This window comes from Phocoena sinus, chromosome 9 (assembly GCF_008692025.1).
Source record: "Phocoena sinus isolate mPhoSin1 chromosome 9, mPhoSin1.pri, whole genome shotgun sequence".
Lineage (NCBI taxonomy): Eukaryota > Metazoa > Chordata > Mammalia > Artiodactyla > Phocoenidae > Phocoena > Phocoena sinus.
Genome location: NC_045771.1, coordinates 260,109 through 284,386, shown reverse-complemented (window position 1 = coordinate 284,386; position 24,278 = coordinate 260,109). Strand labels below are relative to the sequence as shown.

The following is a 24,278-nucleotide window of genomic DNA, read 5'->3' as shown; positions in this document are numbered from 1 at the left end:
ATATACTTTTATATAAGTTATACAAGTTTATAAACGTACAGAAAAAGTTTGCAAGAATACAAGGAGTGGGGGCTTCCCTGGTGGCGCAGTGGTTGAGAGTCCGCCTGCCGATGCAGGGGACACGGGTTCATGCCCCAGTCCGGGAAGATCTCACATGCCGCGGAGCAGCTGGGCCCGTGAGCCATTGCCGCTGAGCCTACACGTCCGGAGCCTGTGCTCCGCAATGGGAGAGGCCACAACAGTGAGAGGCCCGCGTACCGCAAAAAAAAAAAAAAAAAAAAAAAAAAAAAAGAATACAAGGAGGGGACTTTCCCAGTGGTGGCACAGTGGTTAAGAATCCTCCTGCTAATGCAAGGGACACAGGTTTGAGCCCTGGTCTGGGAAGATCCCACATGCCACGGAGCAACTAAGCCTGTGGGCCACAACTACTGAGCCTGCGCTCTAGAGCCCGTGAGCCACAACTACTGAGCCCACGCGCCTAGAGCCCGTGCTCAGCAACGAGAAACCACCGCAACGGGAAGCCGGAGCACCACAACGAAGAGCAGACCCCGCTCGCTACAACTAGAGAAAGCCCACATGCAGCAACGAAGACCAAATGCAGCCAAAAATTAATTAATTTTTTAAAAATACAAGGAAGGGGCTTCCCTGGTGGCGCAGTGGTTGAGAGTCCGCCTGCCGATGCAGGGGACACGGGTTCGTGCCCCGGTCCGGAAAGATCCCATATGCCGCAGAGCGGCTGTGCCTGTGAGCCATGGCCGCTGAGCCTGCGCGTCCAAACCCTATGCTCTGCAACGGGAGAGGCCACAGCAGTGAGAGGCCCGTGTATCGCAAAAAAAAATAATAATAATACAAGGAGGGGAATGAGGCTTTTATATTTTCCTCTATTTCTATATGTTTGAATTACTTCTAAGAAGCATAAACTACTTTTCTAGTTATTTTTGTAATTTACAATTAAAACTAAGAATTTTCTAACACAGAAGTACTACTTTATACAATAAATGACTCTGAATTTATGTGACAATAGACTTTTCATAAACTACATTTTAATTATATTAGCGAGAATGATACTTAGAAACAAGACGCTCTTATAACTAATCTACTCCAAATCTGATTTGAAAAATTTTTTTTTCTGAATCATCAAGTTTTAAAGGTAAAGTACAACTATGTTGAAACAAACACTTTAACGACCAAAAACAATAATGACTCCTGTAAAAAATATTCCAAAATGAAATATTCGCCTTCCCTAACAGTAGTTGATTCCTCTAAGTTCACCGGTATTTCTCAAGTTAGGTCTGCCAGTACACCAGCAATTCCTATTCATCCTGTCACACCTCAGGCAAGACACACACCAGTCCCATGAGTCACCTACATGTAATAACAGAGCTTCTCTACTCACCATCATGCACCAGGACAGAAATACAATTCGCCTGGTGTGAATTCTGATTCTGTTACTGCATTTTCGTCACTGTGCTTTAATCTATCGCAAACGTATAGATTGTTCTTTTTGAAAAACAGGCTGAAGAAGTCATTTTTCGAGCAGTTAGTTGGGTCTGGCTCTGTGCCCAAAGCCAGGGACATGACACGGAATTGGCCATGGTCCTGTCCTTGGGAGGCTCATGCTGGCGGGTGGACGGGCGTGGAGAGGTATGACCGCCAGCCTAGGAAGAAAGAACAGTGCGGGCTGGGGAGGGTCTGATGCTGCCTCCAAGAGTCCACGAGAGACTCAGGAAGACTACGTGAGATGGGTTTGAAAGGGTTAGCTGGGGGTTGCCATGCAAAGAGAATACACTAAGCAGAAATAATGGTGCATGCAAGTTACTCTGGTTGGATTAAGAGAAGGGAGGAATGGTAGATGCTGAAGCTGAAAAATCAGGTCAAAACCAGCCTGAAGTGCCTTCTGTGCCATGCAAAGGAGTGTGGATTTTGTTCTACTGGCAATGGGTCAATGCTGGAGTTTTCAGGATGGAAATTATGTAAGATTAATATTTGAGGAAACGTATTCTGGAACTACCAGAGGAGAAGGCAGAGAAACCATCTGCACAAGTAGACTTCCAGTATAAGTGAACTGGCTCACATCACTATAGTTTATGTGAGATGAATTCTGTCATCTCACAGAAGAAAGTCAAGCCATCTCTTAGTGGAGAATCCCAGGACATTCAATAATTCTGAGGTTTTTAATTTGTAAGGGATGGTTTCAAAGTGCCAAAGAAAAAGAATATATCAAAATTGAAGACAGTAAATCTGTTACCAAATTTTAATTCTGTTCACTAAGTCAAAAATCTGCTTCTCACTAATACATATTCATAAACACTTGTTTATGTTCCACAAAACAGAATTTAAAGTAGCTAAAACATCACAGAGAAAGGTAGAGATGTACAGGGAAAACAGAAAATGTGTTCCTAAGGCATACAGGAATGATGAACACATGTCATTTGGTTTCAAATCTAATTTTTCAGCTGAAAAACAAAACCTAAAAAACAAAACATCACCAAAAAAAAAAAAAAACCCACTCAAATCTCCTCTACAAGTCTAATTATGAAACAAGTTTTAATATTTATTATTCATAGTATCTTTACAAACTAGAAATAACCATTGTAAGAGTACTGAAATTTTGATTATTTTTAAGAGTTGACACTACCCAAGAAATCTTTTTTAATCTTTTCTTTAAAAAGAACAAAGGCATATTTTGGATTCTAATATGATATTGATATTATCAAAGTTGTTTAGAAAAAAATAAACCAAATACAAAAGACAGAGCACTGGTTGTGTGCCAGAACCCTACCTACAGACAATGTCTTGTTTAATCCTCACAACAACCTTGTCCACAGTTAATGCCCCACCTAACAGATGAGGAAACAGACTCACCCGAGGGATAATTTGTTAAAATCACAGGGGAATAAGTGAACTAGAGGGAAGAGGCCCAGACCCACAGGGCTCTAAAGTCCTCCCTAAAGTATAAAAGATGGAACAAATTTATACATAGCTAAAATTTTCTACTTAAATCATATTTCACCCACTTCTGAACATGGGATAATGTTTAGAACTGAAGCTAAACAGAACTGTCTTTCTTTAAACAAACAGCATTCCCCTTGAAGACCCTGTTAATAGTCGGCACTTGTGCAAACGTCCCTGCTCAGTCTAAGGCAACTACACAAAGTGCAGCTGCAGGGAGTCCTGCTGAAATCCCACCACCACTAGTGGTGGTGAAACACGCAGTGTAAATTAACCCATCCCTTTATTTTAGAAATCTAAAATAAGGCAGTCAATGTCTGGGAAATACAAGTGAAGATAACATCTATTTCACCTGAAGCATTACTGATTTAAGGTCTTTAAGTAAAATACAAAAGATAATGGATAAAATGATCATTTTAGAAACCAAATGTCATTAAACTTCAAATAGCAAACTGGCCAATCAAGTTCACTTGTTCATATTCTTCCTTATTCCAAGAAGGATTTGAGCTTTGCTCATTTCTACATTCCTTTAGGCAGTGTCTCAAAAAAACCAAAAACTAAAAAACCAACATCAAAAATCCCAGTGGCAGAATTCACTTCATCTGGGACAGATGTGTGCCCTGGGGCCCAGACGAGGTCCCTACTGGGCAGCCGGCCCTCCAGGTGCTACCTCACCGGTCACCCAGCACACGGGAGTGTCACCCGCTCTCGTCGATCCCCTAACACCCATCTTCCTGCACAATGCGAAGAGTTCTACCTAAGTCCACAAGCTGAAAAGATCTAAGCAGGAGTTTTGTTTTCCTGTCTAAAACTAACACTTACATCTCAAAAATAAGAATAGATGAGGCATGGCCGAGGAAGAATGGCCAATTGAATCCCATCAACCCACACAACCATGAGAGATAAAAACTGTGTTTTAGGCCACTAAAAAAAAAAAAAAAAAAGAATAGATGAGGCAAGACTAGGACAATCGAACCACAGGTTCTATGAAACCATGAGAAGCCTGTACTTTATCATCTCACAACAGAAACTGTTTTCAGGAAGCCTTTAAGCAATCAACACATATCTCTACCTGGAAGCACACTGCAGTTTACTTAAACAGACCTGACTGCATTCAAAGAGTTCACAGGCTGGGGAAAGACTAACTAGAAATCTTCAAATGTTTAATGTTCCTTTGTCTGCATATGGATTAGTATTAAAATCAATGCAAATGGGAAAGGAAAGACTCACAGACAGTTAAAATTGCCCAGAAAAATTCAAAGCTAGTCCAAGGTTCCAACATATAGAAGGGCTCCCTGGAGAACCCAGGATTTGGGAGCTGTTGTCACTGATGGGGAAAGAGAGTCGTTCTCACTCTCTCGACCTTGGGTCAACCGGCCATCTACAGCTCTCTATGCCAGTGCTTTCCAATCATGACAGACACAGAAAACCATGTGTATACAGTCTGCTGAGATAAACTAGGGGGACCGGGGAGCATCTGTATGAGTCTTAGAGGAAAGCCCCTTACAATTTCTTCATGCTATGTAATTATCATGGGAAAAAATCATTAGAAACACTAATAAATACTGACATTGGACAAGACTTCCAAATAAGAGGATTTAAACAAAGTTGCAATGTTAAACCACCAGCATCTTGCAGCATCCATGCTACCCCTTTGTGGCCCCGCAGTGGGGAGCTCTGAGCACTCCTCAAGACTGGCTGGTGAGCATGTCAGGAGAAAACGACTCAAACGTAAACTGGCACCAACATAAATTTGTGCCCTCCAACCTTTTTACATTAAAATTTCTTTACCCATTAAACCATCTCCGTCTTTCCTCACAACCCCAATTCCAATCTGCCACCTCCCACCTTCTCCAGGGACTCAGTATGCATGGAAATTGGAAAAATAGGATCAAGAAGTCTTAATAGGATATGTTTTCTAAAATACTGGGATGCTTCCTCCTAATAGCTACTCTATAAAGAAGAAAGTATTCAAGGCTAAAAAGGTGAGAGAGGAACGTCTCTCTCAGAACCTCTATCAAATGGTAACAGTACAGCCAAATTACTCCTTTGGATGGTAAAAAGAAATTGCACAAAATAACTGGATTTATCTATTTCTAGTGTACATAAAAAGTAGGCAATCAATTAATTCACACAGTAAATACAGCCATTTATATTTTTCAACATCCACAGCGTTACAATTTTCCCAGTGGTTTGTTACCAGCTTTATGTAGACTTTGACTACTGTGTAACAGGGTGATTTGATACACCAAGAACACTGTAGTACAAAGACATTAAAATAAAACTGGAAAGGCCATTTGTTTAAGGCCTTTCCTACCAGGAAACACTTTCAAAATTCTCTCCAAGGTGCTTTGTCGTTCATGAGAAATTTCACTAGGGAGTCTGAAGAAGCACTACTGTTCCTGCCGTCTTTACCCGAACCCACAGGTAGGGAGTGACCGGACCTCTCCTACTTGCTCACTACAAACCACCAGAGTGAGGGTAAATTTGTTGCTTTCTTCTGTCATTTCTAAGAACTGGCTGCTGACAAGAGGAAAGATGGCTGAAACCACAGTGGAGAGCCACAGCTCGTGGACCTGAGGCTCTTCCTGGCTCAAGGATGGCAGAGGTGGCAGGAGAGGGGAAATAATTATATACAACTGTTGACAAATGCTTGTTTAGAGCATGTTTCTCACCCAATAATTCATTACTATTTCTTTGTTATATAAATGACCACTATTTTTGCAAATCGGTAAACAGTAAAATAAAAATTAAAAAGCTAGCCTTGGGGGCTTCCCTGGTGGCGCAGTGGTTAAGAATCCGCCTGCCAATGCAAGGGACATGGGTTCAAGCCCTGGTCCGGGAAGATCCCACATGCTGTGGAGCAACTAAGCCCGTGCGCGACAACTACTGAGCCTGTGCTCTAGAGCCCGCGAGCCACAACTACTGAAGCCCATGCGCCTAGAGCCCGTGCTCTGCAACAAGAGAAGACACCGCAATGAGAAGTCCGTGCACCACAACGAAGAGTCGCTCGCCACTAGAGAAACTAGAGAAAGCCCACGGGCAGCAACAAAGACCTAACGCAGCTAGGATCCTGCACTTCCACTGCAGGGGGCACGGGTCCGATCCCTGGTCCGGGAACTAAGATCCTGCATGCCACGTGGAGCTAGGCTTATCCCAGCATACCTCCTATAACTAACAAAGCTGTCCAAATTATGTGAAAAACAATTCTTATTTCTAATTTGCTAAAAAGGAATGTTACTATGAGGCTTTCTATAATATATCTGCTATGTTAGATATACTATTCATCCATCCATTTATTTTTGAAGGTGGACTTAAATTCATGCATAGAATGAAAAGAAAATTAAAGCCAGGACTAAGAGTCAGTGGCAGGGTCAAAAGAGGGATACATCTAACTTCTACCCAGCAGAACAATTAGACATCCCTTCATCAAAATACTAATGCCAAGAGATTTATTTAATGCCTTACATACAGATGCATGTTTATGATAGTCTTCAAAGACTTGAAGTATATTTTAACAAAATTCTAAAGTCATTTAGACATTTTTCTGTAACTGCTAAAAGAAAAAAAAATCACACATGGAAATTATTTGACAATCTTGATTTAAAGTTGAGGTTTTGGCATGAGATATATCAATCTCATAAACTAAAATGAGTCCAAGAATAGAAAACACGTCTTCTCATCTCCCTCACTAAACACATAAGAAAATCTTTTTGTCTTTTATTTTAAATTCCAATCCAATGCTTCTATTCAAATTTACAAGCTTAGGTCTTGACTGGGATGGACAAGATAGAGATGTAACTGTAGCACTGAATTAACTGCACACATTCTGTGTACTATGTGGGATCCACCCAGCTTTGTTCTATTATAAAAAAAGGGGGAGCAGAGGAAGGGGAGGGGAAAGTAGAAGGAAGGGAGGGAGGGAAGGAGGGAGGAAGTATGAGACTGTGAAGTTGGGATTAAATTTACAGATTAGAGAACTGACAAGTTTACCAAACATCTACACAGAATCAGAAGTCACATCATGTTTGAAATTTTACTGTGAATTTTCCATTTTCAAGAAATAGGTTTAGTACCATGTAATATTTATTAAATTTTAAAATACTCTTCTAAGGAGAAAAAGCAACCCTATAAATGAACTTTAACATAGGGTGACTTTCTGCAGTATTTCAAACCTACAGAATTATCCTGGGGAAAAACTACCATTGTAATGAGTGTGGCAAAATCTTAGAGTTCTGAGAAATTATACTGGAGAGAATCTGTGTGGGAGTTTTTTTAGGGGGGGATGTTTATTTTGGGGTTTTTTTTTTTGTTTTTTTTTTTTGCGGTACGCGGGCCTCTCAATGTTGTGGCCTCTGCCGTTGCGGAGCACAGGCTCCGGACACGCAGGCTCAGCGGCCATGGCTCACGGGCCCAGCCGCTCTGCGGCATGTGGGATCTTCCCGGACCGGGGCACGAACCCGTGTCCCCTGCATCGGCAGGCGGACTCTCAACCACTACGCCACCAGGGGAGCCCTGGTTATGTTTTTTTAAAGCAATTCAGAAAAGCTATGAATAAATCTTTTGATTTACAGTAAAGAAAAAAGAAATACACTTATACGATATTTCTAAAAGCTTACTTTTATTCTCTCACACAGACAGTAAATATCTCAAAAGTTATGAGAACGAAGTCAGAGAAATTTACCAACCTAAAATCTTGTTTTCTCCTTTTATTCCTTTATTTGTATGCAATGGAGAAACAATAGGTAGTCGGGCACTTGAAAACATTAAGATGTTTTTCCTGAATATAATCATTTATCTTTACTGGATGTTTGAGACCAAGGTTCCAGTACATCCCCCATAGTGCTTGTTTGTCATTAACTGTGATCATGCAATACAGAAATACCTAAAACAACAACGAAAACAAAAAAGAAACCCTTCAGTTTTGGTGTTACAGTGATGATCCAGGGAGAAACACTATGGCTTTCGCTATCTTTCTTTGTTTTCCATACAAAAGAGTAAATAATAACAAGGTACCTCACGAAAAAATTACAAAAATTTTTGTACATCTCTTGATCAAACCCCAAACTCTCTCCAATTCTTCCTAGAAAACCCACTAGTTTACTTACTATAAACGCATACCTCTATATAGAAACCAATAACTAGATCACAAGATCACCCTCAAAATTTTTTTCTTTTGAAATAATTACAGATATTGCAAAAGTGCACAGAAAGCCCCTGAGTGCACTTCACCCAGATTCCCCCAATGGTTACATTTTATACAGCTATAGCACAACATCACAGCAGGAGATGGATGCGGTGTCATCAATCTATCAATCCATCATCATTGTATCTATCAATCACGTCTCCTCTCTCATTTTCTATCACCTATCTAGCAATCTCTATCATCTATCACACAGGTAGTCAAAGCCACAAAGACCTCATACTGTCTGATTCCATGTGCATGGGATGTGCAGAACAGGGAAGCCTTGAGACAGAAAGTGGACTAGTGGTTGCCCAGGGCTGGCGTGAGGAATGTGGAGGGAATGGAGAGTGAGTGCTACTGCATACGCACAAACACGTTCTATTACAAAATTTGATTTTGGTGATGGTTACACAATCCTGTGAATATACCCAAAACACTGAATTGTATACAGCTGACCGTTGAACAACTCGGGGGTTAGGGGAGCTGACCCTCTGCGCAGCCGAAAATCTACATATAATTTACAGTAAGCCCTCCGTATCCTCAGTCCCAACCAACCGCGGATCGTGTAGTACCTGCACTCGTGTGGATCAGATATTTCCCCAAATAATAACAGACCAAATAAGTAACTCCAGTAGCCTCAAGGTAAACTAGTAGCTGTTAGTCAATTAGTCAACAAACAAGGACACATTAGTGATGTATTTGGCCTTAAAGGGCCCCTGGGATGAAGGAAGAGCAGAGTCATGCCATTGTGGGCCCCAAATGATTTCTGAAATTATAAACCTATACAAGCATCGGAACCAAAATATTTGGTGAGGCCATAAAATTCCGTGAATAAACTGCCCTATCATTTGATATAGTGTATTTAACGACCAGGGCTTATGTTTCCCTCCTACAACCTACTCCTTCCCACCCAATCTCTTGCTTCAGTCTCCTCTACCCTATTCAACATTCACTGCCCACTTCAGAGCAGTTTCTCACCTCATCTACGCTACTCCACCTGCCCCCACCCCTCACTTAAGGTCCAGCTCCTGGCTCATTTTTTGTTTTATTGTTAAGAGCTTGCAGGGACCCGACAGATCGATCACTGCACTTCCTCACCACTTTGCGGGTGAAGAGTCTGAGTCCCACGAGGTAGGCACTGGCCATGGAGTACGGGTGGCCACACTGAGACTGGCCTCGGACTCCAGATCTAACGCCTGCACCAGGCCAACTCCTGGGGTCCCTGAGGCAGTGCTGGGGTGGCCAGATTTCCTGCCCCTCCTTACACAGGAAGGGGGCTCTTGTGAAAAGTTTTAAAATCCATTTTTCAAAACCTTTTTCCTCCTCTATTTATAACACTCCCAGTGTTCTCAGGCTGAAGCTATAAAGTATAAAATGAATGAAACAAATAATACTCACCACTCATAAAAAGATAAGTTCACTACACGGTCATGTTGAACAGGTATTTCCAGAGTTTACCTGACTTGTCAGGTGACATTTCACAGGTAAAATAAGTGAAGCCTTAACTGGAATTTTTCTATAGCTGTTTACTTCAAGCTCCACTGCTTAAAATTTACAAATCACCTCACACATTGTGTTTAACAGTAATAGTATTTTCCTGAAAGCAACAATAGCAACAAACCCCCAAAACCATGAAACCCAGCTAAACTTAAAATATTTATCCAGGGAAACATTCTGAAATAAATCATACAAGGAACACTCAACACCTGCCCTCTTTCTCCTAAACCTATCTCCCCATTCCCTGTCCAAAGTGTACACTCAACAACAGGAAGTATCTGTTCTCCTAACTTTCACAGGGAAATACACTAGGAGTTCAAATCTATTTTTCCCTAAAAATAGCACTGGCTTCCAGCTATGATGATCAGAGCACCTTGCAGCAACCCATTCTGCTGATAACACTGGGAAAAGCCAGATGAGACCCGCTCACCAGCCCGCGAGAGGACAGTGGGCAACTCAAGGCGTGAAAGATGAAAACGCAGGGCAGAAGCCCCCACAGGGCAATGGTGTGACATTCTGTGGCTGTTTTTCCCCCATGGCTGTGGTACCAGAGGTTGAGAAATCCAGAGAAATGTGGCTAAGAAGCCAGCTGAGCTCACAGAAACCTCACCAAAGCAGGGAGACAGGAACTGGAGTTCAGGTCAGCTGAGTGACCAGACTTGGGAGCCCAGATCCTGGGAGGCGGAGGTGAAGCCGGCTGAGTTTCCCTTCAGGCATTTGCCAAATTCTTGAGCTATTAGGGCAAGAAGCTAGCCTATTAAAAAGCAAAATAGAGCTTTTACTGCACTGAGTAAGCACGGCCTGGACTCTGAGGTGGACTGAAGGGGCACTCCGTCAACACGGCAGGTCTTCAGTTACAGCCTCTGTTGGATGGAACCCTAGCATGGATGGGTCCAGAACACAGAGAGCTTTTCCCTTCAACCCATCCTCAGGCCAGCTCAAACCCTACTAGGTTAAGGTGATCTGTTCCCCTTCTGCCTTTAGAGATTGGGGTGCACCCTCTCTGGAGGAGGGGAACAAACATCATTCAGAGCAGTGGTATAGCCAGCTGCTCTGGCTATACGTGTTCACAACCGATTCTTTGAGACTGCCAACTTCCAGGGTGTAAATATTCCCGCCATGGCCAAGTTCGAGCTACCAAAAAAATCTCACTAAATGTGGAGCTGAGAGGAAATGCACATAAGTCATCAGGGAATGCAAGTCAAACCCACCATGAGACACCACTTCACACCCACTATGATGACTCAGAATCAAAAAACAGAAAATAACAAGTGTTGGCAAGCATCAGCAGGAATTGGAACCTTCTTATATCGCTGGTGAGAATATAAAATATTCCCACTATTATGGAAAACAGTTTGGCAGCTCTGCAAAAAGTTAAACTCATCAATTCCACTTCTAGGTATATACCCTACAAAACTAAACACAGGTATTCAAACAAAAATTTGTACAGGAATGTTCACAACACTACTCATAATAGCATAGAAACAACTCCTAAAGACAGAAACAACCCAAAAAGTTCTTCCAAGGATGAATGGATAAGCAAATTGGGGTATATCTGTACAGTGGAACGTTATTCAGCCATAAAAAAGAAACAAAGCATGCTACAGGGTAAAATCTTAAAAATGTTATGCTAAGTGAAATAAGCCAGACACAAAAGGTCACATATTATAATGATTCCATTTATATGAAATATCCGGAATATGTAAAATCATAGAGACAGAAAGCAAATTTGTGGTTGCATGTGGGTGCGGGTGAAGTGGGAGCGACTGCTCAAGGATACAGGGTTTCTTTTGGGGAGATGAAAATTTGGGGGACCAGACAGAGGTGATGGTTGCACAACATTGTGAAGGTACTAAATGACACTGAATAGTTAATTGTATGTTATTTGAATTTTATTGCAGTAAAAATAAATGAACTCTTAAGCCAGGAAAAAACAAGGAATCTTAAATGCATGTTGCTAAGAGAAAGAAGCCAATGTGAAAATGCTACACAGTGTATGATTGCAACTCTCTGACATTCTGAAAAAGGCAAAACTACAGACAGTAAAAAGATCAGTGGCCACCCAGAGGTTTGGGGATGGGGAGGAGGGAAGACTCGGGGGATTGCGGGGGGCGCGGGGGCAGTGAAACTATTCTACAAACAACGAGAGACTCCTAATGTAAACTGGGAACTTATTAATGTATCAGCACTGGTTCAATAATTACAACAAATGTACCACACTAATGCAAGATGCTAATACAAGAAAGTAGATGCAGGTGGGATATGGGAACTCTGCTTGATTTTTCTGTAAATGAACACAACTTGAGAAAAATTGTTACTGTCCAACTTGCATTAAAAGAAATATTAAAGTGAGTTTTTCAAGCAGGAGGAAAATGATCCCAGACAAAAACCTGGAAACGGAAAAAGGACTTGTCCCAATTATAGAGACTGAAAACACTGACAGCCTACCCCGCTGCCTAACACTTGAGATACTTGAGACGGCTAGGCTAACGCTGTATAACCAAGTGAGCTGAGCCGAGGGGCAGTGGAGAGGGCGTGGCCAGCAGGGACAAGACCCCAGCCCGGCACTGCCTCCAGTTCTGTGTGACTGCGGTGACCGCTGAACCCCTGGGCCCTAGCCTCCTCCTTTGAAAAGTAGAAATTATCAAAATAACTAGATTAGACAATGTCTAATTCCCAGTTTCTTCCTCACCACCAAGAGACTTCCCAGTTCAAACTATGCCCTGGAACCAAAGACAAGTGTTAGGGTGGTCTGTCCCCTCACCTGTAAAATGAGGGTAACAGGTGTCTACGCAGAGTGCTTGGAAGAGAACCTGCACACAGTGAGCACTGAATGAATGAACCCTTTCCCTCATTTTCTTTCTTTCTTTTCCTTTTCTTTGGCCACACTGCAGCTTGCAGGATCTTAGTTCTCCAACCAGGGACTGAACTCGGGCCACAGCAGTGAAGCGCTGAGTCCTAACCACTGGACCACCAGGGAATTCCCTCCCCTCATTTTCCATCCCCTGATTTCCTCCAGAGTGCAAAGGTCTGTCCTGGGCCCTCTGGTCTTGTTATGCTGTCTACACATGCTTTCTCCATTTCTCCACTTCAAGCGTGATCTCAGCCACCCGAACTGAAAGTGTCCGGGTGTGTCCCCCAGATCTCACCTACCAGCCGCTGGCTGCTGTTTGATAACTCCTCTTGGAACTCCCTTAGGGTTCTTAAACTCAACATTTATAAAACAAAATTAACAATTTCCCATCCTTATCTCTAGGCCTCCAAACTACTGTTCCTACAGAATCATTCTTGGCAAATATCATCACGTCCTCACCCAGGAGCCAAGCAAGTGACCTGGAGCCACCTTTCACTCCCGCATCCCGCTCCTTTCCTCCCTCCCTCCCAGTGTGACCCCATCAGATCCTCCCAGGGTGACTCCTTCCTTTCTCGTGCCTGGCTCTGGCCACCACTCAGTCCCCTCAGTCCAGCTGGACATCACTGCCAGATTTACCTTACTACACATGCCTTTTTAAAATCGGGACACACCACTCTTTTAAATGTTTTGGTGTTTTCCGGGCGTCGTCCAGATCAAGCCCAAACCCCTGCACTCACAGGGCATAAGGGCCCTCCCCGGGAGTCTCTCCTCATCTCCCAATGCAAACACTTTGGCCCAAGTGGGCCGCCCTTCATCCAATAGCTCAGCTCCTCTCTCTCCCCCATTTGCCTCTCCAAGACCACAGGTAACTCTCAGGCACCAGGGCTATGGCAGAAAAAGGGAACAGCCACAGTGTTTAATCCAAGAAATGACCAATTATAAGACACACCACCACTTTTGTGCCACTAAGAAGGAAAGAGTACACTAACTGAATCACACGCGGTCGTGAGATGAATCTGAGACCAGATATGTTAAGTGGAGGGAAAGTGCCTCTCAGAACTGATGAAACAAAGCTGAGCCATCATCACTGTGTTCAGCCACCTTGGCTCCTGAGTACTCCAAGATGTAGGGCAGTGCTGGTGGCCCTTCAAGAGATATCCATGTCCCACTCCCTAGAACTTGAGTGTTGCCTTATGAGACAAAAAAAAGGACTTTGCAGATGTGATCAATTAAGGATCTTGAGTTGGGGAAATTATCCTGCATCACCTGGGTGGGCCCTAATACAATCATACGTATCCTTTCAAGAGGGAGCAGAGGCAGAAATGACACAGAAAGAAAACAGAAAGCACCGTGATGATCGAAGCAGCTGCTGGCTTTCAAGGTGCAGAAGGGCCATGAGCCCAGGAACGCAGCTCCAGAAGCTAGGAAAGGCCTCCAGAGGAGCACGGCCCTGCAGATCCCTTGGTTTCAGCCCAAAGGAACTGATTCCAGACTTTGGGCCTCCAGAATTGTAAATGATAAATTTGTGTTTTTTAAGCCACCAAGTTTGCTGCATTTTCTTACAGTGGCCCCAGTGCAGGCAGCAAGCAAAGACGAGCTGTTACCTTTCCCCTCTTGCACCATCCACTATGAAATAGAATCTACAGATAATTCCTGTTAAAACCGTCCTTCATACATACAGCAGTGTTCACTCCATTTCACCCAGTATGAAACCACAATCTGATTCAAGCTATTAAGTAAAATCAACACTTTCTAATAGCTCTGGATAAATTTCAAGACCTTTCTTTATGTATGTGAAAAAATTGAGACTGTATTCTCATTTATGTTTCAGATTATATTTGGGTTTTTGGTTTTAAAAACTCAGTACTCAGATATTAACTTACTATTAACAGATCTTATGCATTTGCTTGCTAGGCATTTAAATGTTTATAGCACAAATGAAATAAATTAATGATCTCAGTAGGCAGCTCACCTCAAATATGTGTAATAATGGCAACACAGGCATTATACGACAATTTATAATTGGGTATAGACACTCCTAATAAAACAAGCAATTAGTAGCTCACTGTTCCAACAACTCACTAGGTTCACTGTGCAAACTCCATGCAAATACTGTTAGATGCTATGGCAGATATAAAAAGTCCCTGTCTTCAAACTCCTGATCCTACACACAATTACAGGACTAAGCACACTTAACTAAATGATTTAACAAATATGTAAGCAAAGTTTTGTAAGAAAACAGAAGGTACAAGTATCACTCAGAGAAATAATTTTAGCAATTTCATGCTGGTATCTCAGAATGAGTGGCAGACCCGAAAACCAGTATACAACACGTACTCCAGTGTAATACTTACGGCACAAAGCAAGCTGGACGATGTTCTCTTCCCACATTACTGGATTTATCTTCTGCAGATCCACCATCCTCTGGGAAACCTAAAACATATCTCAACCCCTCGGATGCAAACGGAAGGAAAACAACTCCACATCTAATATAGGTTAAATTAAACTATTACAACTGACCCAGAAATAGGATATACATTTTCAAATCCCCACTTTAGTCACTAACCAACACTTAGTCACAAGATCAAGGAAATGACTACAAGAATTTAAAAATTTTACAACATGATACTGTCATAATGGAACTAACTACGGTTATCTACTGCATCAGGGCAGCTGCTGCAAGCAGAGCAAGCAGAGATTAACCACAACCTCAGGACAGAATTTGTTTTAAGGAAGAAGCAGCAAGGATGAGGGGTAATTACTTTAGGGATATACAGAGAAAAAGAGAAAGAAATTACAAGGAATACTTTAGAGTGTGACTAATAACAAAGCATTACGGCAGATAAATTCTTAGCAACACCAGATAAACAAACCACAGTAAAAGAGAAGCTCTGATCTCATCTGCCCCCTCTGGCTGAAGTGGGGAGGAGGTGGCAAGGTGAGTCAGAGAAGCGCCACAGGCAGGAGGAAGCTGGCCCGTTAACACCGGTGCAGCTGAAAGGAAGCATCAGTACTGGGATCACTAACCCAGGGTACCACTAGCCACCTCTGCCACATCCCTGGGCCTTTCTTCATTCCAGCCTCACAACCACAACACAGAGTCGGGCTCATTTCCATGCCCACCTAACGATGAGGAAACTAAGGTTCTAAAAGGTGTGACCAACTTGCCCAAGTGCACGGAGTTGGGAGTGGGTGGGTCTCAGACAGGAACCTCCATCTATCAGATCCAGAGCCTGCTTCTCGAGTGTGTGCCCAAGCAGCCATGCCGGCACGTGTGACATGGGTACCCACGAGGGTGGCCCACATCACTCAGTGCCCAAGGGCTGCCAAGTGACACTGACAACACCAATCACGCGGCTGCTGTTTTCAGATGAGATCAAGGACAATGCAGTGAGCCTTCTCAGCAGTCTCCAGATAGCAATCCCAACACTGTGCGACACAAAGCCATGACTTCAACTTAACCAACTCTCACATCCCAACACAGCAGAGGAAGAAAAGCCATTGGAAGAGCGACTCTGCGTGGGAGAACTCTCTTCTTCCAAAGGTTACGTACATAAGAGGGGATCTGGATAAATCTACTGTGCTTATTTTAACATCACACCATTCAAAAACAAACACTGCCCCCTAAAGCTAGACTTCTGTTTATAAAATTATCATGCTACTCTTATGAGTTCAAAAATAGTTCATATATCCTGAACAATCTGACAAATAGTTCAAGCAAATAATCTTTTATAACTTGAAAAGAGTAGAAAATTAAATATCTTAAACTCTAGTTTTACCTTTTCTCAACATATAGTAACTGACAATCTGATTTTTGGAATCTGTCCACCAAACATAATTTAAGTAAAACAGATACTACTGCAAAACAAGAGTCACATTTCTGAAGAAGAATGATATAACGTCCACAACATAATCCTTAGTGTAGGCAAATACAACATCCACATACCTCTAGACGTACTAAAGATTCAGAAAATCACTGAAACGTTAATAACGGCTATCACTGGTTAGTAGGATTCCAGGTAGCTTTTTTCCTTTTTACTCTCCAAAGCTTGAAATGTTCTACAATGAGCAAGTGTTCTTTTCATACCAGGAAAATCATGTTTTTAAAACCTGTCTAGCCATAACATAAGAAATAAAGGCAAACACGACTGCATGTTCATTAAAAGCAGAAAGATAAGTTCACTAAGTGATTGAACAAACAAAATAACTTCAAGCTCAACTTCAATGACATTTTTACAAAGAATAAAAAAGAAAGCATAATAAAAACTTCCATACTAGTATTTCCACATCTGCCATTTGTGTGGTTATTACCCATTCTCAAGTGTAGTCACCAGGTACAACAATGGCATTTTTTAAAAAAGGGAATCACTGCTGCTGACACACGGGGTGCACTTAAGATGTGCTATTACTCTGCATTGATACTTTGCTCTGGACATCCTGCTGTAGTTCATTAAAGACACCAGATAGGGCTTCCCTGGTGGCACAGTGGTTAAGAATCTGCCTGCCAGCCATATATGAGAAACCCACAGCCAACATCGTCCTCAATGGTGAAAAACTGAAAGCATTTCCACTAAGATCAGGAACAAGACAAGGCTGCCCACTCTCACCACTCTTATTCAACATAGTTTTGGAAGTTTTAGCCACAGCAATCAAAGAAGAAAAGGAAATAAAAGGAATCCAAATCGGAAAAGAAGAGGTAAAGCTGTCACTGTTTGCAGATGACATGATACTATACATAGAGAATCCTAAAGATGCTACCAGGAAACTACTAGAGCTAATCAATGAATTTGGTAAAGTAGCAGGATACAAAATGAATGCACAGAAATCTCTGGCATTCCTATACACTAATGATGAAAAATCTGAAAGTGAAATCAAGAAAACACTCCCACTTACCATTGCAACAAAAACAATAAAATACCTAGGAATAAACCTACCTAAGGAGGTGAAAGACTTGTACTCAGAAAACTATAAGACACTGATGAAAGAAATTAAAGATGATACAAATAGATGGAGAGATATACCATGTTCTTGGATTGGAAGAATCAACATTGTGAAAAAGACTACTACCCAAAGCAATCTACAGATTCAATGCAATCCCTATCAAACTACCACTGGCATTTTTCACAGAACTAGAACAAAAAATTTCACAATTTGTATGGAAACACAAAAGACCCCGAAGAGCCAAAGCAATCTTGAGAACAAAAAACAGAGCTGGGGCTTCCCTGGTGGCGCAGTGGTTGAGAGTCCGCCTGCCGATGCAGGGGACAAGGGTTCGTGCCCCGGTCCGGGAGGATCCCACATGCTGCGGAGCGGCTGGGCCCGTGAGCCATGGCCGCTGAGACTGCGCGTCCGGAGCCTGTGCTCCGCAGTGGGAGAGGCCACAACAGTGAGAGGCCCACGTACCGCAAAAAAAAAAAAAAAAAAAAAAAACAGAGCTGGAGGAATCAGGCTCCCTGACTTCAGGCTATACTACAAAGCTACAGTAATCAAGACAGTATAGTACTGGAACAAAAACAGAAAGATAGATCAATGGAACAGGATAGAAAGCCCAGAGATAAACCCACACACGTATGGTCACCTTATCTTTGATAGAGGAGGCAGGAATGTACAGTGGAGAAAGGACAGCCTCTTCAGTAAGTGGTGCTGGGAAAACTGGACAGGTACATGTAAAAGTATGAGATTAGATCACTCCCTAACACCATACACAAAAATAAGCTCAAAATGGATTAAAGACCTAAATGTAAGGCCAGAAACTATCAAACTCTTAGAGGAAAACATACGCAGGACACTCTATGACATAAATCACAGCAAGATCCTTTTTGACCCACCTCCTAGAGAAATGGAAATAAAAACAAAAATAAACAAATGGGACCTGATGAAACTTCAAAGCTTTTGCACAGCAAAGGAAACCGTAAACAAGACCAAAAGACAACCCTCAGAATGGGAGAAAATATTTGCAAATGAAGCAACTGACAAAGGATTAATCTCCAAAATTTATAAGCAACTCATGCAGCTTAATAACAAAAAAACAAACAACCCAATCCAAAAATGGGCAGAAGACCTAAATAGACATTTCTCCAAAGAAGATATACAGACTGCCAACAAACACATGAAAGAATGCTCAACATCATTAATCATTAGAGAAATGCAAATCAAAACTACAATGAGATATCATCTCACACCAGTCAGAATGGCCATCATCAAAAAATCTACAAACAGGGGTGGGATAGGGAGGGTGGGAGGGAGGGAGACGCAAGAGGGAAGAGATATGGGAACATATGTATATATATAACTGATTCATTTTGTTGTAAAGCAGAAACTAACACAGCATTGTTAAGCAATTATACTCCAATAAAGATGTTAAAAAGATTAAAAAAGAAAAAACCCAAACCCTTAGCTTTTTTAAGATTCAGGGTTTTCTATTCGCAGATTAAATGTCTTAAAAAAATATGACTAGGCTTTTGAGAAAAAAATAAAACTGAAAATCTTGAAAAAAAAAAAAGAATCTGCCTGCCAATGCAAGGGACACGGGTGCAAGCCCTGGCCTGGGAAGATCCCACATGCCGCGGAGCTACTAAGCCCGTGTGCCACAACTACTGAGCCTGAGCTCTAGAGCCCGCAAGCCACAACTACTGAGCCCACGTGCCACAAATACTGAAGCCCGGGCGCCTAGAGCCCGTGCCCCGCAACAAGAGAAGCCACCACAATGAGAAGCCCGCGCACAGCAACAAAGTCCCAATGCAGCCAAAAATAAATTAATTAATTAAAAAAAAAAAGACACCAGATATTGAACTACAGGTCTCAGAGGCGTCCACTATGAGTAATCATAAGACTGCCTTTCACAAAATAGGAAAGACAGGATAGCATAAAACTGAACTTACACGCACAGCTAGATCTACAAACCCTAGAAAAAAGTTAATCCTCATCAGTAAAATCTTTTACAATACACTGATTTAAAGAGTTGAGCTATTACTTCAATAAATGTACAAAATGCTCTAAAAGGCTTAGTCTTTTTAAAAAAATAAACATACCATTTCACCAAGTGAAAGACCTAATAAAGGTCTGCCTTTCTTTTTCCACGTGTAGTTAAGAGTCCAGAAAACTTTTAAACGCTAAACCATATTTTTCTGAACAAATGATTTTTAGTATGGTTTATCAGTACAAATAGATGAATACACACTAACAATTCCATTCAAAGTTGTTATAGTTTTTACCAACTACTATGATGGGTGGTTTGGAATTATGAATAATGTTTTTATATACTTTTTTTGGATTTAACAAAAATGCATATGTATTATTTTTATTTAAAAAAAAGAAAAAAACTACCAGTGCATACTATGACTAAAACTAGGATTATCCCTAGATTTGTGTAATCACCAGCTAGTAAATTTTTGAGTTTGAGGCCTTGTCTAACTCATCACCTAGTACAGTACCTGGAACACAGGAAAGGTCCAATAAATACTGGCTGAGTGAATAGATGAATCAATGAAAGCTCATTTTTGATCCCTGCACTTAAGCTGGGCTTGTTCCTTAAAATGTGATCTACTCTAGGAAAAATTCACCAAAATAGATGGTTTTCTTTAAAAAACTTACAGGACTTTTTTTTAACACTTAAGGGAAAAATAAATTAAGAAAGAAAAAACACTGAGAGGGCAAAAGACCATGAGAAAACTTGTGAATAAAACATGTTAAATGGAAAAATGGTTCCATGCAACACAACTACTGACACTGTTTATGTAAGAACTATGCCCACCCAGTTTCAAAAGAGCAGGGGATGACGCAGTGTTTATGGCACAGTAAGACCCTTCAGAGTAAAATAAAAGTCTATCTGGGGGAGGTGGACAGGCTTCTCCAGCGACCTCAAGGGTGTAGAGCAGGACAATCCAGCAGTAATCGGCACTGCACAGGAGCTTCCACCTTCTGACTTCACAAATTGGTTCTGAGTACATCACGATGTCCCCCTCCTCCCATGTCCAAACACGCCACGTCTCCCTGAGAAATGCGAGTGTTGCCCTGAGAGGTGGCCAGGCCCCCGTCTGAGCAGCTCTACTCCTCACCCCTGGGTCCAGCTGACAGTTCCTCACCTTCCTTACAGCTCCCTCCTGACGGCAGGGCCCAGGTACCCATGTTGCTGTCCTACTGGGCTCTGATGCTTTCATCCCGAGATGCCTGATTTCCCAATCCTGCACTTTTTTATCTTGCTGTTCCCACTTATTCTTCAATGTCCTTTAGTGTGTCTATATGCACGCCCCCACCACTGACCACCTTCTAACCCACCAGGGCACTCTTCGGCCATCACACCCCACCTCGTATCTATCGGGAAGTACACACATGAAGGCAAGGTGATCTCTAACACTTCTGTAGATAGTGGGTCCTCAGATCTTTAAATGGGGAAGGAAAATTCATCTGAGGCAGCATTGTCATGGACACCAAAAAAGGTAATGATTTAACAAAACATAACAAAATGCAGGAGACTAGTACATTCTAAAATGTATGGGGAATTCCCTGGCAGTCCAGTGGTTAGGACTCCAAGCTTCCACTGCAGGGAACACAGGTTCGATCCCTGGTCAGGGAACCAAGATCCTGCGTGCCGAGTGGTGCAGCCAATTAAATAAATAAGTAAATAAAAATTTAAATTTTTTTTTAAAACTGGGCCTTTAAAAAAAATAAATAAAGGGCTTCCCTGGTGGCGCAGTGGTTGAGAGTCCGCCTGCCGATGCAGGGGACACGGGTTCGTGCTCCGGTCCGGGAAGATCCCACATGCCGCAGAGAGGCTGGGCCCGTGAGCCATGGCCGCTGAGCCTGCGCGTCTGGAGCCTGTGCTCCGCAACGGGAGAGGCCACAACAGTGAGAGGCCCACGTACCACAAAAATAAATAAATAAATAAATTAAATAATTCTATGATAGGATACATTTGTAGAAAACAAACCAATTTATAGGTTAAACTTCCCAAACGCACATCGTAATTACATATCAGTACTTGAATTAAAGTAAGAGTTTAGAATAACTCACACAAAAAACACATTTAGGCTATGTGTATCTCTGAAGCACAATTTCTGTTTGTTTAGCTAATGTAGTATCAATGCGTAAAGTAACATTAGGTTTAAGGTAAAAACACTTACTTAGTTAACTGTTTTCATTCACAAGCCCTCCACTTTCATTAAATATTCTTTAAAATGTAAATGTCTCCAAATTTATATTGGAACAATAATTTTTAAAAATTATATCAGTTTTAGCTGGAATTCTATAAGCAAGGAGGTTTGTATGGCTTACTTTGTACTATAACTGTTCACCTGTTTCACTTCTTTATTTTTAAGAGAAATTCAATGTTTATAATTTTTTTTAACAGCACTGAGATATAATTCAGATACCATACAATTCACTCATTTAAAGTGTACAATTCAATGGGTTTTAATCTATTCACAATGTCTGTGATATCATTCAAGGTTAAATGTTGCAACCAATGTAGAAATCATGAAAACCCACAGAGAAAATAGGAAAGAGGTCCACCAGGCCTAAGGAGAACAATAGCTCATGAGTCAGCTGTTCATCATCGGTTCTTCACAGGATCAAGGTCTATATTTTATAAACATATTTAATATGATTTAACACAACATGTATTAACTTAATATAATTTAACATAAATATACTACATATATTTTCAATTCCTGTATCTACTTAAATTATATATAGTTCAGTCCTAGCTCCCATCTTGAATGTAAAGTGAGGCTAATATTCATCTGATGCAGAAAAACCAGAGCACACAACCTGATGGATGCAAATATCCTAAATTTAAATCCAGCTTTTAGCTTAAACTAAAAAACAAATAGTTACTGCTTTGTGTCCAGCAACGATGGGGCCTTCTGCTCTAACTTCATGAAGCATTTAGACAGCGTAACAGCGGTGTTGAGGGTGACTGTCCCTTTTCTCTTTGAAAAACAGCAGTAGTGCGCACATAAACAAGAAACCCAAAGATTATCCATATCCCCTTCACAGCTCTGAGGAGGTTCTAACATCTTCTCAAAGCACATAACTGCTCTAGGATCTAGATGCTCAAGTTGCAACCACAGTTTAAAATAGCTAAACTGTGGATCCCGATTTAGCTACAAGTCTGTTACAAGTGTTCACAAAAATTTTTTAAACTATAAGTCAATGATTAACACTGAGAATAAAAGTATTTGCCCTTCCTTTACATGAGACCAAAGTGTATTCTTTTCTTTTGTCCATTTGGTTCTTAGCCTATACATATTAAATTTTGGCTATAGTTAAATTCTCCTGAACTTACCAGAAGAACCATGGGAAGAAAGCTCTCCCTAAAGAAAAGCTGGTGCATAATAACAAAAACAGAACACAGAAGTTCACTACGCTTTAAATCTCAATCATCAAAGTATTAGAGGAATAAAAGACCAGTTGTCATTTATGACAGGTTTGGGTCTCTACTTATTTGCAGCCATGGAATCAGCATTTATTGGCAGTAGTGAAAGCAGGAAAAGGACAAACTTCACACCAAGTTCTAATTTTTCAAATAAACAAAACTAGCAGTGGGCAATCACCCCTACTCACGTCTATAAAAGCTCTTCAACAATATTCTTCAACCACAGTCTAATTTTACAGGGCCCAATTAACAAGGGGAGACCACTGATACAACAAAAAGGCCAGTCCCCAATCTACCAACTCCAACCTGCAGGCCTTTTCCCTGTTAAAGGGGGAGGAAAAAAAAAAAAAGTAAAGAATGAATAGTAATGTGGTATACATTAAAGCTGTAGGATCAAGGTCTTACAGAATTATCACGTTGAGAGCCATTTTTCATATCCTAATAGCCTTAATTTGAAACAGTATATGCATTTTTTTCTCCAAGTATTCATATTTGTTAATCATCTCATTTTACAGCCAGTATAAATTTTTACTTTACTAAATAAACAGAAGAAAAATTGTCAGTGAACATATTCAAAAGGGAGGTTAGGAAGTGAGCCCCACATTAGTTTTGCTCTGCTTCTACCCTGCTATGAATCACAGCTGTCAATGACACACTATGAAATCCATACAAACATATGTTGTTCGAAGCAAAACATCAGCCCAAAGTTCTGAACCCCAAGAACCTAAGTATGTACTGTAAAAATCAAAGAACTACTGATACAGAAAACTTAACTCTTCTTACGCACGGACTCCCTGGCTACAGCAGAACAGCAGGTCCACTTCTAGACAGTGTAATTCACTGGTTTTGTCGTGAAAACAACACATGGGTATTACAATTAAAAAAAGTATTAAAAAATCTGCCTCAAACCCCAGATTCCTAGTGCTTTTCTTGGATATGATCACCGTCAAGTTTCGTGTGAATCCTCACAGTAGCTTTCTAAGCAATACAGGCATGTTTAAGTATACATCTGTGTGTGACATGAGCACACACACAAATTTGGAATGAACAAGTAAAAAATTTTGGAAAAAACATAAATTCTTTACTGTACAACATGAACACCACAGTTCATGAGTTTAAGTCACACCGGGGAGAAACCCAAGGAAGGAAGCTTCGGCTAATCACCCTTTTCTTCTGCTAAAAATAATAATAATTTGCCCTGTCCTTCAATATGGTAACAACGATACTTGTTAATTCATTATGTGAAAATGGGGTGCATTTCACAGCTTTTACAAGCAAATTTGATGTTAGCCAACTGCTCTATAACCAACTGTCTATGAATGTCAGCACCCCCAGTTTCTGTGAATCTCTGCCCTGATTATGTCTGCTGTTTTGGTAATGCCCCTACTCTGCTTTTAGCTACCTTCTGGAATCAC

At 41.3% G+C, this 24,278-nt stretch overlaps 1 protein-coding gene across 10 annotated transcripts in view; it reads right to left on the bottom strand.

The window, feature by feature from the left end:
* ESYT2 (extended synaptotagmin 2) overlaps positions 1–24,278 on the bottom strand; it is a 76,872-nt gene that overhangs the window by 50,775 nt on the left and 1,819 nt on the right. Inside the window, exon 1 of one of the 10 annotated variants that reach the window (XM_032643686.1) lies at positions 14,843–15,036. The exons of 8 other annotated variants lie outside the window; for them this stretch is intronic. The gene's annotated coding sequence lies outside the window, so the exon portion shown is untranslated. Of the gene's footprint in view, positions 1–14,842; positions 15,037–24,278 lie in introns of those variants that run through there. One more of the 10 variants, XM_032643684.1, reaches the window with a different exon arrangement.